A 19,042-nucleotide genomic window follows, 5' to 3' on the forward strand; every position below is an offset into this window, starting at 1 on the left:
ATGGTAATTTGCTTAATAATAATATGCTTGGTATTCAAGATTTGTGAAACTTTCTTTTTAGTGTGTTGAATACTAAGAAAAGATTGAAGCATGATAATTGTTTTGAGATATGGAGGTGATAATATTAAAGTCATGCTAGTTGAGTAGTTGTGAATTTGAAGAATACTTGTGTTAGAGTTTGTGATTCCCGTAGGATGCACGTATGGTGAACCGTTATGTAATGAAGTCAGAGCATGATTTGTTATTGATTGTCTTCCTTATGAGTGGCGGTCGGGGACGAGCGATGACCTTTTCCTACCAATCTATCCCCCTAGGAGCATGCGCGTAATACTTTGCTTTGATAAATTCTATATTTTTGCAATAAGTATATGAGTTCTTTATGACTAATGTTGAGTCCATGGATTATACGCACTCTCACCCTTCCACCTTTGCTAGCCTCTCTAATACCGCGCACTTTTCGCCGGTATCATACACCTACCATATACCTTCCTCAAAACAGCCACCATACCTACCTATTATGGCATTTCCATAGCCATTCTGAGATATATTGCCATGCAACTTTCCACCATCTAGTTCATCATGACACATTCATCATTGTCATATTGCTTAGCATGATCATGTAGTTGACATAGTATTTATGGCAAAGCCACCTTTCATAATTTCTTCATACTTGTCACTCTTGATTCATTGCATATCCCGGAACACCGCCGGAGGCATCCATATAGAGTCATACTTTGTTTTAGAATCGAGTTGTAATCATTGAGTTGTAAATAAATAGAAGTGTGATGATCATCATTCAATAGAGCATTGTCCCAATAAAAAAAGAGAAAGGCCAAAGAAAAAAAGAAGGCCCAAAAAAAGGAAAATAAATAAAAAGGGGCAATGCTACTATCCTTTTTCCACACTTGTGCTTCCATGTAGAACCATGATATAGCGAGTCTCATATAGAGAGTATCATATGTTGTCACTTTAATATACTAGTGGGAATTTTACATTATAGAACTTAGCTTGTATATTCCAATGATGGGCTTCCTCAAAAATTGCCCTAGGTCTTCGTGAGCAAGCAAGTTGGATGCACACCCACTAGTTTCTTTTGTTGAGCTTTCATACATTTATAGCTCCAGTGCATCCATTGCATGGCAATCCCTACTCACTCACATTGATATCTATTGATGGGCATCTCCATAGCCCGTTGAGACGCCTAGTTGATGTGAGACTATCTTCCCCTCCTTTTTGTCTTCTCCATAACCACCATTCTATTCCACCTATAGTGCTATATCCATGGCTCACGCTCATGTATTGCGTGAAGATTGAAAAAGTATTGAAAAAGTTAGAGTATGAAACAATCGCTTGGCTTGTCATTGGGGTTGTGCATGATTTAAATACTTTGTGTGGTGAAGATGGAGCATAGCCAGACTATATGATTTTGTAGGGATAACTTTCCTTGGCCATGTTATTTTGAGAAGACATAATTGCTTTGTTAGTTTGCTTGAAGTATTATTATTTTTATGTCAATATAAAATTTTGTCTTGAATCTTTCTAATCTGAATATTCATACCACATTTAAGAAGATTTACATTGAAATTATGCCAAGTAGCAATCCGCATAAAAAATTCTCTTTTTATCATTTACCTCCTCGAGGACGAGCAGGAATTAAGCTTGGGGATGCCTGATACGTCTCCAACGTATATATAATTTTTGATTGCTCCATGCTATATTATCTACTGTTTTGGACTATATTGGGCTTTATTTTCCACTTTTATATTATTTTTGAGACTAACCTATTAACAGGAGGCCCAACCCAGAATTGCTGTTTTTTGCCTATTTCAGTGTTTCGAAGAAACAGAATATCAAACGGAGTCCAAACGGAATAAAATCTTCGGGAACGTGATGTTCTCACCGAACGTGATCCAGGAGACTTGGACCCTGCTCCAAGGGACAAAAGAGGCGGTCACGAGGGTGGGGGCGCCCCCCCTAGGGCGCGCCCCCTGCCTCATGGGCCCCTCCTTGCTCCTCCGGCGTACTTCTTCCTCCTATATATACACACGTACCCCCAAACGATCAGAAGAGGAGCCAAAAACCTAATTCCACCGCCGCAACTTTCTGTATCCATGAGATCCCATCTTGGGGCCTGTTCAGGAGCTCCGCCGGAAGAGGGCCGTTATCGCGGAGGGCTTCTACATCATCCTAGCCCCTCCGATGAAGTGTGAGTAGTTTACCTCAGACGTTCGGATCCATAGTTAGTAGCTAGATGCCTTCTTCTCTCTGTTTGAATCTCAATACAAAGTTCTCCCCCTCTCTTGTGGAGATCTATTCGATGTAATCTTCTTTTTGCAGTGTGTTTGTTGAGATCGATGAATTTTGGGTTTATGACCAAGTCTATCTATGAATAATATTTGAATCTTCTCTGAATTCTTTTATGTATGATTGGTTATCTTTGCAAGTCTCTTCGAATTATCCGTTTGGTTTGGTCAACTAGATTGGTAGTTCTTGCCATGGGAGAAGTGCTTAGCTTTGGGTTCGATCTTGCGGTGTCCTTACCCAGTGACAGAAGGGGCAGCAAGGCACGTATTGCATCATTTCCATTGAGGATAACAAGATGGGGTTTATTTCATATTGCATGAATTTATCTCACTACATCATGTCATCTTGCTTAAGGCGTTACTCTGTTTTTGACTTAATACTCTAGATGCATGCTGGATAGCGGTCGATGAGTGGAGTAATAGTAGTAGATGCAGAATCATTTCGATCTACTTGTCATGGACGTGATGCCTATATACATGATCATGCCTGGATATTCTCATAACTATGCTCAATTCTGTTAATTGCTCAACAGTAATTTGTTCACCCACCGTAGAATACTTATGCTCTTGAGAGAAGCCACTAGTGAAACCTATGGCCCCCGGGTCTATTCTCATCATATCAATCTCCATCACTTTAATCTTGCTTTGCTTTTTACTTTGCCTTTACTTTTTACTTTGCATCTTTATACCAAAAATACCAAAAATATTATATCTATCAGATCTCACTCTCGTAAATGACCGTGAAGGGATTGACAACCCCTAATCGCGTTGGTTGCGAGTAGCTATCACTTTGTGCAGGTACGAGGGACTTGAGCGTGGGCTCCTACTGGATTGATACCTTGGTTCTCAAAAACTGAGGGAAATACTTACGCTACTCTGCTGCATCATCCCTTCCTCTTCGGGGAAAACCAACGCAAGCTCAAGACATAGCATGCTCCACCGCCGGATCCTCCCGTGCCAACAACGGGCCTTCAACTTGTGGGAGTTCGACCCGGCGCAACACCGAACGCTGAACAGGCTCTTCGACACAACTCATGAAGATGCCTGGAGGGTGCTGTTCAAGAGCGCCGAGGTCCCCCCTCCCATTATTGAGGATCGCGGATTCAGCGCGAAGCGCCAAGCCAGTGCGGTAAGCTGCCTTACCTCTTACAGGATACTTATTTTTCATAGATTGACTCCATGCGGGATCTAAACTCCTGTACCTTTGACAGGACTGGCAGGAGACGGTCGGACAGATCGACTGTCCGGCTCCTTTGCCCGAAGGCCCAGCAGACGCTCTTCTGGAGAAGATGCTGACTCCGACTCCTTATACGGTGCCGGAGAAGACCAAGAAGGCCAAGGGAACCTGAAAGAGTTCCCGACGCTAGGCGTCATCGGACTCACCGTCCGAGGACTCTACAGTGCAATCCTCCGCCGAAGACGAGGAAGCAGAAGAAGATGCTCCCCTCCAGACGGGGGAGACAAGAAAAGGAAGGCTGCCCCAACTGGGGAGGCCGAAGGGTCCAAGAAGGGGAGGACTCTCCTTCCGGACAGCTCTACCACCGCCCCCGACGGCGAAGACGAGTGGCTGCCTAGGGCCAAGCCCCTGGGGAAGTTGTAAGTATTCAGATACCAGAGTAACTCATAGTATTCCTTTGTCGCACTACTTCACCTAACGCCAAATATGATTATGCAGGCTGCCCCGAGCCCGTATTGATGTATCATCGGACGGCTCCCTGGGCTCGTCGGATATGGATAGCGATCCAGTCCCGACCGCCACCTCCCCTCATCCTGCGGACGACGCCGAGGTGCTGTCTCACGAGACACCGGGTCGAGGGGAGACAGTCCCGGAGGCGCCTCAAGGTGGCCTCCCGGACTCCGGGAGCCGAGGGGACAAGGCCCCTGAGAGCTCAGAGTTCAGCCCTCAGCCTTCTAAGAGGGACGAGACACCTGTGCCGGTGACCTCTATCCATCCAGAGGCCGCGGACAATCTGCTGGAAGCGCTTCACAACGCTTCCATCGACGAGGAGCACCGCACTATCATGAGTGCGGTGATCCAGAAGGTTCAGTCCGCCAAGAGCGGATTGACTGAAGCCTATGCCAGCCTTCTAACCAGCTTTCAGGTAAGTGTTTAAAATATAGGAAAATATTATGGCATAGACAGTAGCCCCTGATGCTTTGTTCGGTGTTCACAAAGAAAAGCCGAACAGAGGATCAAACAAAATCGCAGGATCTAATATGAGTATGTCAATATGCATATGCAGGCTTCGCTGCTGGCATCCGCCGCATTGACTGCAGAGGTCGCCGTACTGAAGCAAGACCTTAAAGGGTCCCAGGACGAGCTCGGTTTTGCCAAGAGGCAGCTTGAGGAGAACAAAGGTAAGTAGTACCTAGTCTGTGGATATGTATAAAAAGAGTGCGATGGCAAAATGACAGGATCATAATGAATTTGCCAGGGGCCACGACCGAAGTGGCAACCCTAAAGCAAGCGCTAGCCGAGGCCAAAGATAAAGCGGCCAAGGAGCGCACTGAGCGAGAAAAGCAAGAGGCTCGGGTGGGCGAGGTGCAGCAAGAGCTCTAGGCTCTCGTGATGAAGCACGAGGCGTTGGAGCTTGACTTGAAGACGCGAGAGTCTGAGCTTGCCGCGGCCCTCGAGAGCGCAAAAAGTGCCAAGGCCGAAGCCCAAAAGGCCCTCCAGGAGATCGACGCAATGAAGAAGATAGCGGCGGGTAAGGCATTCTATATGCAGAACAAGCATGTAAAAGTAAATTACCGATTACTTACCCGAATTCGGAGCTCTCCAGGAGCATTCGTAGATTTGCCCCGCAGCGTGTCGGGTGCCGCACAGTTTTACCAGGCCGAGGAGGGAAGCTCAACGGAGAAGCTATTCTAGTCTCAGTATACTAGGACCGAACACCCGATGCCTCTGAGCGACCAGCTAAAGCAGCTGGTCGAGCTGCACAAGGCGGCCGAACAGACCATGAAGAGCCTTATAGTCCGGTTGTGGCCTGGCGACGCCCTTCCGAACAGCTACTTCGGCTTGGTGAGGCGGCTTGTGGATGCCTGCCCACGGCAGGAGGTCGTCAAGCAGTCCATCTGTATCAAAGGTGCACGCCGGGCGTTCGCCTGTGTGAAGGTGTAGTGGGCCAAGCTAGACGCCGTGAAGCTGATCAAGGAAGGGCCGCCGCAGGGCAACGAGCATCGCACCCCTGAAATTTATTATGAGGGTGTCCTGAAGGGTGCCCGTCTTGTAGCTGACGAATGTTCAAAAGATGTAATATTTGAGTAAACTTGCTCGTGTGATCCTGTATGATGAAAACTTGTTTCATATGCGCTATGCAACGCTTGTGTGAATTTAAAATATTACCTTCTGTTTGGCTGTTTATCCAGTCTGAGAGATGGCTAGTCCTCGTCTTCTGCCCCCATGCTACGAGTGCTGGGGTGTTTGGCATAAACCTAAGCACTCTTGTTCGCATATTTGAGTCCTTCGAGGGAGGTGCTCAGCACAACGAACAATGCTTTATCACTCTCACTTAGCTATAGAATTCTATAATATTAAATTTTGGCGAAGCCCCTGGTATTCGGAAGGCCGAATTCGGGGCGCGATACACGCCTTTAAGCCGGACAGGGCCGGCCCCTCGCTCTAAGCGGCATAAGTCTTTAGGGACTCGAAAACCTCGCCGAACAGCGACCAGTCTCTTGCCTTATCATGACAGTCAGTTTTAGCTTTCTCTACTGAGGTGCTTTAGCGCAGCAAAATCGGGGCACAATCGCAGTAGTTCTCCTAGCGCTACCTTAGCCGATAGAGCGGAACGTAAGGTACCAAAACATAGGAGCCGGGCAAACCCAACATTTGACCAAAGACATGATTCGGAGCTGATGCATATAATGCTATAAGTTCGGGGTGCCGCACTTGTGTAAGTGTTCGGACTTTTCACACCATATTGTGGGGTACGTAAGCCCCTGGTGTATTGGTCGTACCAAAGTGTACGGTTGCAAGGCGTCATTAATGAACACAAATATATATAACAAGAATGCAATAATAGTCGTAATGTTATGCATTGTTTATTCAAAAAGGTGCGTTAAAGAAGAATGATACATATGGTGCGATAAGCAAAGAGTAGGACTATGTCCCTTCCAAGGGCAAGCTGAGGAATAGTATTAAATCAAATATTTCGCTCGTTATTGTAATCCACCTGGTAATTCCGTGGTGTGACGTAGCTTTCTGCCTCCTTGGTCGATGCATCATGTGTTCGGCAATAGTGCTGCCGGACAGGGTTTCCAGAGATTAAGGTCCTGAAAAAGAGAAAAATAACCAAACGGGAAGCCCCTAGTGCGGTTTAAGCCGCGTCTTGGGGCGTGCCGCAGTTGTGCCCCCTCCCCACCTGTGCCCATGGTATTTTTAATGCGTAATTATGTACGCGTGGCACGAATTTCGCCGTTTGGCTTGGACTGGGGTGGGGGCCGCATTGCTACGCGGGCTCAGATCGTGCCAGGCGGTCTAGTTGCCGATTGCTCCGAGCGTGCTTGAAGGTGTCCGGGTCTTGAAACGCCAAACTGGTGGATTGCCTTGAGAGGCTGCTTTGTGCTTCTACTGCGAGGGCCGCGGTGTGCTCCTCCGTTCGGAGAGAGCACTCTATGTTTCCATTGACTGCAATAACCCCGCGAGGTCCTGGCATCTTGAGCTTGAGGTATGCATAATGCGGAACTGGACTATATCGAAGATTAACTCTTCACTTCAGAAGTTATCCGGGGATCCGAAGATCACTTCCAGTGTAATTGAGCCTGTGCAATGGGCCTCTACGCCTGGAATGGCGCCTTTAAAGGTTGTTTTTGTGGGTTTGATCCTCGAGGGGTCTATACCCATTTTGTGCACTGTGTCCTGATAAAGCAGGTTCAGGCTGCTGCCGCCATCCATAAGGACTCGAGTGAGGTGAAATCCGTCAATGATTGGGTCCAGAACTAGTGCGGAGAGTCCGCCATAAGGGATACTAGTGGGATGGTCCCTGCGATCGAAAGTGATTGGATAGGAGGACCATGGGTTGAACTTTGGGGCGACTGGCTCCAACGCTTATACGTCCCTGAGCGCACGCTTCCGCTCCCTCTTGGGGATGTGGGTTGCGTATATCATGTTCACCGTCCGCACTTGTGGGGGAAACCTCTTCTATCCTCTGGTGTGTGGGTGCCGGGGCTCCTCCTCATCATCGCTATGTGGCCCCTTGTCCTTGTTTTCGGCAATTAACTTGCCGGCCTGGTTGAACACCCAACAATCCCTGTTGGTGTGATTGGCTGGCTTTTATGGGGTGTCATGTATTTGACACGAGTGATCGAGTATATGATCCAAGCTAGACGGACCCGGCGTACTTTGTTTGAATGGCTTTTTCCACTGATCGGGTTTAGAGCCTTTGAATCCGACATTGTCTGCCGTATCCTCGGTATTATCGCTGTTAATGCGGCGCTTATGCTTGTTGCAACGTGACCTGCTATTGCCGTCCTTGGTATCTGAAGTACCATGGTTCTTTGATATGTTATTACTGCGAGCCAGCCAGTTGTCTTCTCCCGCACAAAAGCGGGTCATGAGGGTCGTGAGGGCTGCCATAGATTTCTGCTTTTCCCGACCAAGGTGCCGGGATAGCCATTTGTCGCGGAAGTTGTGTTTGAAAGCCGCTAGGGCCTCTGCATCCGGACAATCGACGATTTGATTTTTCTTTGTTAGGAACCGAGTCCAGAATTGCCTGGCCGATTCTTCTGGCTGCTGAATTATGTGGTTCAAGTCATCGGCATCTGGTGGCCGCACATAAGTGCCCTGAAAGCTATCGAGGAATGCGGCTTCCAGATCTTCCCAACAGCTAATGGACTCTACTGGCAAGCTGTTAAGCCAATGCCGCGCTGGTCCCTTGAGCTTTAGTGGGAGGTATTTGATGGCGTGTAAGTCATCACCGCGGGCCATGTGGATGTGGAGGAGGAAATCCTCGATCCATACCGCGGGATCTGTTGTGCCATCGTATGATTCAATATTTACAAGTTTGAAACCTTCTGGGATTTGTGCCGTCGCAATAAGGGGTCTGCGACACCTCTGTATTGGGCTATATCGCGACGCAGCTCGAATGGGTCTTGCCCGCTGTGTTCGGCCTGACCGGATTTACATTTATTGTATCCGGCGTGACGTTTATCGTCTCGCATAGTGGTGGGCCCTCGTGATCCGTAGATCGATCTTGCATGCTTTGCTTTGTCCTCCAATATGTCTCGCAGGTCTGGCGTATCTCCCCATGCCTTTTTATTTGAATGGCGTCGGGGTGCAGGCTGAGTTTTTGGCTGGAATGCCTATTTATCACGGCCACAAGGTGGCCGATCAGCCGCGACATACGCTTCTTCCTCCTGTCGGGGTAGCAACCTGCATTTTGGGTAACTCTTGGAGGGGCGCTCGAGTTTATATTCCTCGGTCGCGAGGACTTCAGTCCATCTGTCAGCTAGCAGATCTTGATCAGCTTGAAGCTGCTGCTGCTTTTTCTAAATGCTATTTGTCATGGCTATAAGCCGGTATTTGAAGCGCTTTTGTTCGACGGGATCCTCTGGCACGGCGAATTCGTCGTCGTCGAGGCTTGCCTCGCCTTCGGAGGGGGGCATGTGATTATCATCCTCCGCCTCTCCATCTGCCGCTCTCTCAGGAGGGCTGGCTCCTCCATCCTCCTGCTCTAAATCTTGCTGGAGGGGATTGTTGTTGTCTTCGGCACTATCCGGAGTGTTATTATCTCCTGTGCCGGTATCACCACTTTTTCTTTGGCGAGACTTAGAGCGGCGCCGCTGACGTTGGCGCTTGGGTTGCTTCTTGGAGGGGTCATCCTCCTCTATCTCGTCGCCATTGCCTTCTTTGGGTGTATCCACCATGTATATATCGTATGATGAGGTGGCTGTCCAGTGCCCTGTGGGCAGTGGTTCCTCTTCGTTTCCCGCATCGTCGTCCATACCATCGATGTCTTCGGAGTCTAAGTAGAGCATGTCGGTTAAGTCATCGACAATGGCTACCAAGTGGGTGGTGGGTGGGCCGCGAATTTCTTCGTCGTCCGCATCCCAGTCCTGTCGAACATAGTTCGGCCAGGATCCTCCTGACAAGGAGAGAGACCTTAATGAGTTCAGTATGTCTCCAAAGGGCGAGTGCTGAAAAATATCCGCGGAGGTAAACTCCATGATCAGCGCCCAATCGGATGCGATAGGAACGGGCGCAGGCGGCTCGCAGTCCGTGGCCGGAGAAGGATCCGACAGTGTAACAACACGGCTCTCGTGCAAGGTAAGGTCGATGTTTGGCTCGATCGCCACTGAGGGTAAGGCCTCCGTGGCGGGGTCCATCCACCCGTCCATGGACGGTGCAACTGGCTCCAAATTGAGGCTCGGAGCGGCTGCCTGTGTGATCTCCTGAACACTGTCCGATGGTAGAGCTAAATCGTACTCATTGTGACCGCGTGACGCACAAGGCAGAGGCTCGAATCCGTCGAAGATCGAGTCTCCACGGATATCAGCCGTGTAGTTTAAGCTTCCAAACCTGGCCTGGTGGCCAGGGGCGTAACTTTCAATCTGCTCCAGATGGCCAAGCGAATTGGCCCGCAGTGCAAAGCCGCCGAACACGAAGGTCTGTCCGGGGAGAAAAGTCTCACCCTCTGCATCACTATCAATGATAGTAGGAGCCATCAAGCCTAACAGCGACGACACAGAGGAACTCTCAATGAAAGCACCAATGTCAGTGTCAAAACCGACGGATCTCGGGTAGGGGGTCCCGAACTATGCGTCTAAGGCGGATGGTAACGGGAGGCAGGGGACACAATGTTTTACCCAGGTTCGGTCCCTCTTGATGGAGGTAAAACCCTACGTCCTGCTTGATTAATATTGATGATATAGGTAGTACAAGAGTAGATCTACCACGAGATCGGAGAGGCTAAACCCTAGAAGCTAGCCTATGGTCTGATTGTATGTTGTCCTACGGACTAAAACCCTCTGGTTTATATAGACACCGGAGAGGTTAGGGTTACACAAGGTCAGTTACAAAGGAGGAGATATACATATCCTTATTGCCTAGCTTGCCTTCCACGCCAAGTAGAGTCCCATCCGGACACGAGACAAAGTTTTCAATCATGTATCTTCATAGTCTAACTGTCCGGCCAATGGATATAGTCTGGCTGTCCGGAGACCCCCTTATCTAGGACTCCCACACTTGTGCTTCAAAGTAGCACCATGATCTTCATGATAGAGAGTCTCCTATGCTATCATTTTCATATACTAGTGGGAATTTTTCATTATAAAACTTGGCTTGTATATTCCAACGATGGCCTTCCTCAAAATGCCCTAGGTCTTCGTGAGCAAGCAAGTTGGATGCACACCCACTTAGTTCTTTTTGAGCTTTCATATACTTATAGCTCTAGTGCATCCGTTGCATGGTAATCCCTACTCACTAACATTGATATCTATTAATGGGCATCTCCATAGCTCGTTGATATGCCTAGTTGATGTGAGACTATCTTCTCCCTTTTTGTCTTCTCCACAACCACCATTCTATTCCACATATAGTGCTATGTCCATGGCTCACGCTCATGTATTGCATAAAGATTGAAAAAGTTTGAGAACACCAAAAGTATGAAACAATTGCTTGGCTTGTCATCGGGGTTGTGCATGATTTAAATACTTTGTGTGGTGAAGAAGGAGCATAGCGAGACTATATGATTTTGTAGGGAGAACCATCTTTGGCCATGTTATTTTAAAGAGACATAATTGCTTAGTTAGTATGCTTGAAGTATTATTATTTCTATGTCAATATTAAACTTTTGTCTTGAATCTTACGGATCTGAATATTCATACCACAATTAAGAGAATTACATTGAAATTATGACAAGTAGCATTCCACATCAAAAATTCTGTTTTTATCATTTACCTACTTGAGGACGAGCAGGAATTAAGCTTGGGGATGCTTGATACGTCTCCAACGTATCTATAATTTTTTATTGTTCCATGCTATATTATATCCTATTTTGGACATTATTAGGCTTTATTATACACTTTTATATTATTTTTTGGACTAGCCTATTAACCGGAGGCCCAGCCCAGAATTGCTGTTTTTTTGCCTGTTTTAGGGTTTCGCAGAAAAAGAATATCAAACGGAGTCCAAACGGAATGAAATCTTCGGGAACGTGATTTTCGGAACGAATATTATCTAGAGGACTTGGACCCTACGTCAAGCAATCAACCAGGAAGGCACGAGGTAGGGGGCGCGCCTACCCCCCCCCCCCAGGTGCACCCTCCACCCTCGTGGGGACCATGTTGCTTCACCGACATACTCCTTCCTCCTATATATACCTACGTACCCCCAAACTACCAGATACGGAGCCAAAACCCTAATTCCACCGCCGTAACTTTCTGTATCCACGAGATCCCATCTTGAGGCCTTTTCCGGAGCTCCGCCGGAGGGGGTATCGATCATGGAGGGCTTCTACATCAACACCATAGCCCCTCCAATGAAGTGTGAGTAGTTTAATTCAGACCTACAGGTCCATAGTTATGAGCCAGATGGTTTCTTCTCTCTTTTTGGATCTCAATACAAAGTTCTCCCCCTCTCTTGTGGAGATCTATTCGATGTAATATTCTTTGGCGGTGTGTTTGTTGAGACCGATGAATTGTGGTTTTATGATCAAGTTTATCTATGAACAATATTTGAATCTTCTTTGAATTCTTTTATGTATGATTGGTTATCTTTGCAAGTCTCTTCGAATTATCAGTTTGGCTTGGCCTACTAGATTGATATTTCTTGCAATAGGAGAAGTGCTTAGCTTCGGGTTCAATCTTGCGGTGTCCTTTCCCAGTGACACTTGGGGCAGCAAGGCACGTATTGTATTTTTGCCATCGAGGATAACAAGATGGGGTTTATATCATATTGCATGAGTTTATCCCTCTACATCATGTCACCTTGCTTAAAGCGTTACTCTGTTCTCTTGAACTAAATACTCTAGATGCATGCTGGATAGCGGTTGATGTGTGGAGTAATAGTAGTAGATGCAGGCAGGAGTCGGTCTACTTGTCTCGGATGTGATGCCTATATACATGATCATACCTAGATATTCTCATAACTATGCTCAGTTCTGTCAATTGCTCAACAGTAATTTGTTCACCCACCGTAATACTTATGCTCTCGAGAGAAGCCTCTAGTGAAACCTATGGCCCCGGGTCTATTTTCCATCATATTAATCTTACAATACTTAGTTATTTCCTTTGCCATTTATTTTACTTGCATCTTTATATCTCTTTATCATAAAAATACGAAAAATATTATCTTATCATATCTATCAGATCTCACTCTCCTAGGTGACCGTGAAGGGATTGACAACCCCTTTATCGCATTGGTTGCGAGGAGTTTATTTGTTTGTGTAGGTGCGAGGGACTCGTGCGTGGCATCCTACTGGATTGATACCTTGGTTCTCAAAAACTGAGGGAAATACTTACACTGCTCTGCTGCAACACCCTTTCCTCTTCAAGGAAAACCAACGTAGTGCTCAAGAGGTAGCAACGGTGATGATGAAGTTACCGACGCAGGGCTTCGCCTAAGCACAACAACAACATGACGGAGGAGGAAATCTGTGGAGGGGGGCACCACACACGGCTAAGACAACTATCAACTTGTGAGGCTACGAGGTGCGTGTCGGTGTCAAAACCGGCAGATCTCGGGGTAGCGGGTCCCGAGCTGTGGATTCTCGGATCAATGGTAATAGGAACAAAGGAGACAATGTTTTACCCAGGTTCGGGCCCTCTTGATGGAGGTGAAACCCTATGTCCTGCTCTTGTTTATATTGATGGAGTATCAAGTACAGAGTTGATCTACCTCAAGATCATATGGTGTGGTTTAAACTTGAGGGTATGATGAATAATGTCATAATAATCTAGCGACAAGCCTGGCCTCGGCTTATATAATGTACCGGAGGCCTAGGATAACAAGAGTCCTAGTCGAATACATTGGTGGAGAGGAGTCCTTGTCTTGATCATCAAGTCTTGTGGAATCTTCCTTGTGTGCGGCATGGGCTGCGTGGCCCATGAGTGAACCGCCATGGGGGTCCTCGGCCCGATCCAACTGGTCGGGAGATGACGTGGTGATTACCCCCTAGTCTAGGACACCGTCAGTAGCCCTTGAACCGCTCTTCAAGTTGGGGATGCTCCTCGATTCTTCCGAATTGTTCTTCATCTTCGGTCGTCGGTCTTGAAAACTGGTTCAACAAATCTTCCTATCTTTGATCTTGAGGATCGCTGAAGTAAATCCAAAGAGTTTACACGTCGAGTATCCTGAGGAGCCCCTTTAAGTTATCGTTCATTATCAATGCCATGTTATTTTTACGCCCACCTCGGGTTTGAAGTGTTTCCCGTGCGGTGGTGTCCTCTTGCATCCGAGCTCCAACGCCGGACTGCATTTGAGGTATCTTTTGCAGCCGAGCACCAATGCCGGACCGCTTCCGAGCTTCAACGCCAGAATGTATCCGAGCTCCAACGCTGCACTATATCCGAGGTGTCATTGATTACCTTGGTCTTGAAAAAGTTTTAGCGGAGCTTAATGCCGGAAATGCCCTCTGATACATCTCCAACGTCTCTATAATTTTTGATTGCTCCATGCTATATTATCTACTATTTTGGACATTATTGGGCTTTATTATCCACTTTTATATTATTTTTGGAAATAACCTATTAACTGGAGGCCTAGCCCAAAATTTCTGTTTTTTTTGCCTATTTCAGAGTTTCGCAGAAAAGGTATATCAAACGGAGTACAAACGGAATGAAACCTTCGGGAACGTGATTTCCAGAACGAACATGATCCAGGAGACTTGGACCCTACGTCAAGAAATAAAGGAGGAAGCCACGAGGTAGGGGGTGTGCCTACGCCCCCCAGGCGCACTGTCGGTGTCAAAACCGGCGGATCTCGTGTAGGGGGTCCCGAACTGTGCGTCTAAGGTGGATGGAAACATGAGGCAAGGGACACGATGTTTTACCCAGGTTCGGGCCCTCTTGATGGAGGTAAAACCCTACGTCCTGCTTGATTTATTCTTGATAATATGAGTATTACAAGAGTTGATCTACCACGAGATCGAAGAGGCTAAACCCTAGAAGCTAGCCTATGGTATGATTGTATGTTGTTCTACGGACTAAAACCCTCCAGTTTATATAGACACCGGAGGGGGTTAGGGTTACACAAGGTCGGTTACAAAGGAGGAGATATCCATATCCGTACTGCCTAGCTTGCCTTCCACGCCAAGTAGAGTCGCATCCGGACACGAGACGAAGTCTTCAATCTTGTATCTTCATAGTCCAACAGTCTAGCCAAAGGATATAGTCCGGCTGTCCGGAGACCCCCAAATCCAGGACTCCCTCAGTAGCCCCTGAACCAGGCTTCAATGACGATGAGTCCGGCGCGCAGTGTTGTCTTCGGCATTGCAAGGCGGGTTCCTCCTCCGAATACACCACGGAAGAATCTGAATACAAGGATAGTGTCCGACCCTGCAAAATAAGTTCCACATTCCACCGTAGAGATTATAATATTTCCACAAATCTAATCTGCTGACACGTTTTGGCAGCATGACATTATGCTATGGCCCGGTGATTATTCGAACCGTTTTTCTTTAACTAGCCCCGCACATAACGCGAGGCAGTTTCTTGACACGTCTTGTCAAAGCAGAGATAGTGTCTCCCTTATTACGCGATTCTCATCAACAGGGTGTGGGTAACCCAACCGCGCCATCAATTATGGTGCTTGGGGGATAAGCGAGTTTTACTAGGCTAGTGGGGGGGCGCATAGTTTTGGCCGCCCTTATAAAGGGATAAGGTTTAACCTTTTTCTACCCACGCCTTCTTCCTCCTTGCTCATCCATTCTTGCGCACTCGAGCTCCAACGCCCAAGTCCACATCCTTCCCCTCAACCTTCTCCAAACATGTCCGGAGCGGGAGGCAAATGGATGGCTTCCTCCGTTACGAAGGGACACATCAAGAAGCTGCGCAGAGCCGGATACTTAGCCGCGAATATCGCGCATCGGCTGCCCGCTGCGGGGCGATCGTTCCTACCCCTGAACCTCACGAGAGGGTAGTTTTCCTCCACCACTTCCTCCATGGACTGGGGTTTCCCCTCCATCCATTCGTCCGCGGTCTCATGTTCTACTACGGGCTGGACTTCCATGATCTGGCCCCGAACTTCATCCTCAACATTTCAGCGTTCATCGTCGTGTGTGAGGCTTTCCTCCGCATCCGGCGCCACTTTGGCCTATGGTTAAAGACCTTCAATATCAAGCCGAAGGTGGTGGAAGGCCAACAAGCATAATGCGGCGGAGCCATGGTGGGAAAGATGCCCAATGTTATATCGCTTGAAGGCTCCTTCATGGAGACCATAAAGGAGTGGCAATCGGCGTGGTTCTACATCACCGAGCCGCGTGACACCAATTGGGTGGTGGCCCCAGAGTTTCGATCTAGAATCCCCACGCGGCTCACCTCCTGGAAAGAGAAGGGCCTATCCTGGGGTTCATCGGTGGAGCTGGACGGCCTCCAGAAATGTATCCGGAATATGGCAAGCAAGAAGCTCAAGCTTGTCAACATAGTCCCGGTCATGCTCATCCACCGGATCCTCCCGTGTCAACAACGGGATTTCAAATTGTGGGAGTTCGACCCGGCCCAGCACCAGACTCTGAGCGAGCTCTTCTACACGATGCACAAGGACGTCTGGAGGGTGTTGTTCAAGGGAGCCGAGGTCCCTCCCTCTCTAACCGAGGATGCCTAGCGCATTCGGTGAGTTCTATACATCTGGTAGGATATTTATTTCCCCTAGCTTAACCATGTGCAGGGTCTGAGCTCCATGCCTTTGACAGGACTGGGTGGAGACATCGGGGTAGATTAATTGTTCGTCCCCTCTGCCCGAAGACACTGTGGACGCTCTCCTGACGGAGATGCTGACTCCGGCTCCTTACAAGGTGCCGGAGAAGACCAAGAAGGCCAAGGGAACACGAAAGAGTTCCCGACACCATGTGTTATCGGACTCATCGTCCGATAACTCCGCGACGCAATCCTCCCCCGAAGACGAGGTGGAAGATGAAGATGCTCCCCCTCCAGTTAGGGAAGACAAGAAAAGGAAGGCCGCCCTGACAGGGGGGTGGGGGGCAAAGGGTCCAAGAAGGAGAGAACCCTCCTTCCGGACTACTCCACCACCGCCGCCGAAGGCGAAGACGAGTGGCTGCTCAGGGCCAAGCCCCTGGCGAAGTCGTAAGTATTCGGATACCAGAGTAACTCATAGCATACCTTCGTCGCACTGCTTTCCCTAACGCCGAATATGATTATGCAGACCGCCCCAAGCCCGTATCGACGTATCTTCGTCGGGAGGCTCATTGGACTCGTCGGATATGGATAGCGTTCCACATCCGACCGCCACCTCCCCGTGCCCTACGAACAATGTCGAGGTATTGTCTCAAGAGGCACCGGGTCGAGGGGAGACAATCCCGGAGGCGCCTCAAGGCGACCTTCCGGACTCCAGGAGCAAAGGGAGTAAGGCTCCTGAGGGCTCCGAGTTCGGCCCTCAGCCGAACACTGCGCCGGACCCCCCAGTGGTTCCGGACTCGGGCAGGCAGCCTCCTTCCAAAAGGGGCAAGACGCCTGTGCCGGTGACCTCTTCCCATCCAGGGGCACCGGACAATCTGCTGGGAGCGCTTCGCTGCGCTTCCATCGACGAAGAGCACCGCACTATTATGAGTGCGGTGATCCAGAACGTTCAGTCCGCCAAGAGCGGACTGACTAAAGCCTCTGCCAGCCTTCTAACAGGCTTTGAGGTAAGTATTTGAAATATAGGAAAAATATTACCGCATAGACAGTAGCCCCTGATGCTATGTTCGGTGTTCACAAAGAAAAGCCGAACAGAGGATCAAACAATATCACAGGAGTCTAATATAAGTATGTCTATATGCGTATGGAGGCTTCGCTGCTAGCCTCTGCCGCACTGACTGCGGAGGTCGCCGCACTGAAGCAGGACTTCGAAGGGTCCAAGGAAGAGCTCGGTCTTGCCAAGAGGCAGCTCAAGGAGAACAAAGGTAAGTAGTACCTAGTCTATGGATATATATAAAAAGAATGTGATTGCAAAATGACAGGATGATCATAAATTTGCCAGGGGCCACGACCGAGGTGGCGACCCTAAAGCAAGTGCTATCCGAGGCCGATAACAATGCGGCCCAAGAGCGCACCGAGCGGGAAAAACAAGAGGCACGGGTGGGCGAGGTGCAGCAGGAGCTCCACGCTCTCGTGATGAAGCACTAGGCGTTGGATCTTGACTTGAAGACGCGAGAGTCCGAGCTTGCCACGGCCCTCGAGACCGCAACGAATGCCAAGGCCGAAGCCCAAAAGGACCTCCAGGAGATTGATGCGATGAAGAAGATAGCCGAGGGTAAGGCATTCTATATGCAAAGCAAGCATGTGAAAGTAAATTACTTGTTACTTACCCGAATCCGGAGCTCTCCAGGAGCATTTGCAGATTTGCCCCGCAGCGTGTCGGATGCCCCACAGTTTTACCAGGCCGAGGAGGGAAGCTCAGCGGAGAAGCTGTTCTGGTCTCAGTATACTGGGACCGAACACCCTATGCCTCTGAGCGACCAGCTGAAGCAACTGGTCGAGCTGCACAAGGCGACCGAGCAGCCATGAAGGGCTTTATAGTTCGAATGTGGCCTAGCGACGCCCTTCCCAACAACTACTTCGGCCTGGTGAGGCGGCTTGTGGATGCCTGCCCACGGCTGGAAGTCATTAAGCGGTCCGACTGCATTGAAGGTGCGCGCCGGGCTTTCGCTCGTGTCAAGGTGCAATGGGCCAAGATGGACGCCGTGAAGCTGGTGAAGGAGGGGCCGCCGCAGGGCAAGGAGCATCGCCACCCCGAGATGTACTATGACGGTGTCCTGAAGGGTGCCCGTCTTGAAGCGGACGAGTGTGCAAAAGATATAATATTTGAATAAACTTGCTCGTGTAATCCTGTATTATGAAAACTTGTTCATATGCGCTATGCAACGCTTGTCTGAATTTAAAATATTACCTTCTGTTCGGCTGTTTATCAAATCTGACGGAGCGGCCGCCAGTGCGATCTCCTAAATACGGTCTGATGGTAGAGCTAAATCGTACTCACCGTGACCGCGTGGTGCACATGGCAGGGGCTCGAATCTGTCCAAGATCAAGTCTCCGCGGATATCGGCCATGTGATTTAAGCTTCCAAACCTGACCTGGTGGCCAGGGGCGTAACTTTTGATCTGCTCCAGATGGCCAAGTGAGTTGGCCCGCAGTGCAAAGCCGCCGAACACAAAGACCTGTCTGGGGATAAAAGTCTCACCCTAGACTGCGTCTCTATCGATGATAGTAGGAGCATTGAAGCCTAACGGCGACGACACAGAGGAACTCTGAATGAAAGCACCAATGTTGATGTCAAAACCGGTGGATCTCGGGTAGGGGGTCCCGAACTATGCGTCTAAGGCGGATGGTAACAGGAGGCAAGGGACACGATGTTTTACCCAGGTTCGGGCCATCTTGATGGAGGTAAAACCCTACGTCATGCTTGATTTATTCTTGATAATATGAGTATTACAAGAGTTGATCTACCACAAGATCGGAGAGGCTAAACCCTAGAAGCTAGCCTATGGTATGATTGTATGTTGTTCTACGGACTAAAACCCTCCGGTTTATATAGACACCAGAGGGGGTTAGGGTTACACGAGGTCGGTTACAAAGGAGGAGAT

The sequence above is a fragment of the Triticum dicoccoides genome, chromosome 4A (genome assembly GCF_002162155.2).
Source record: "Triticum dicoccoides isolate Atlit2015 ecotype Zavitan chromosome 4A, WEW_v2.0, whole genome shotgun sequence".
NCBI lineage: Eukaryota > Viridiplantae > Streptophyta > Magnoliopsida > Poales > Poaceae > Triticum > Triticum dicoccoides.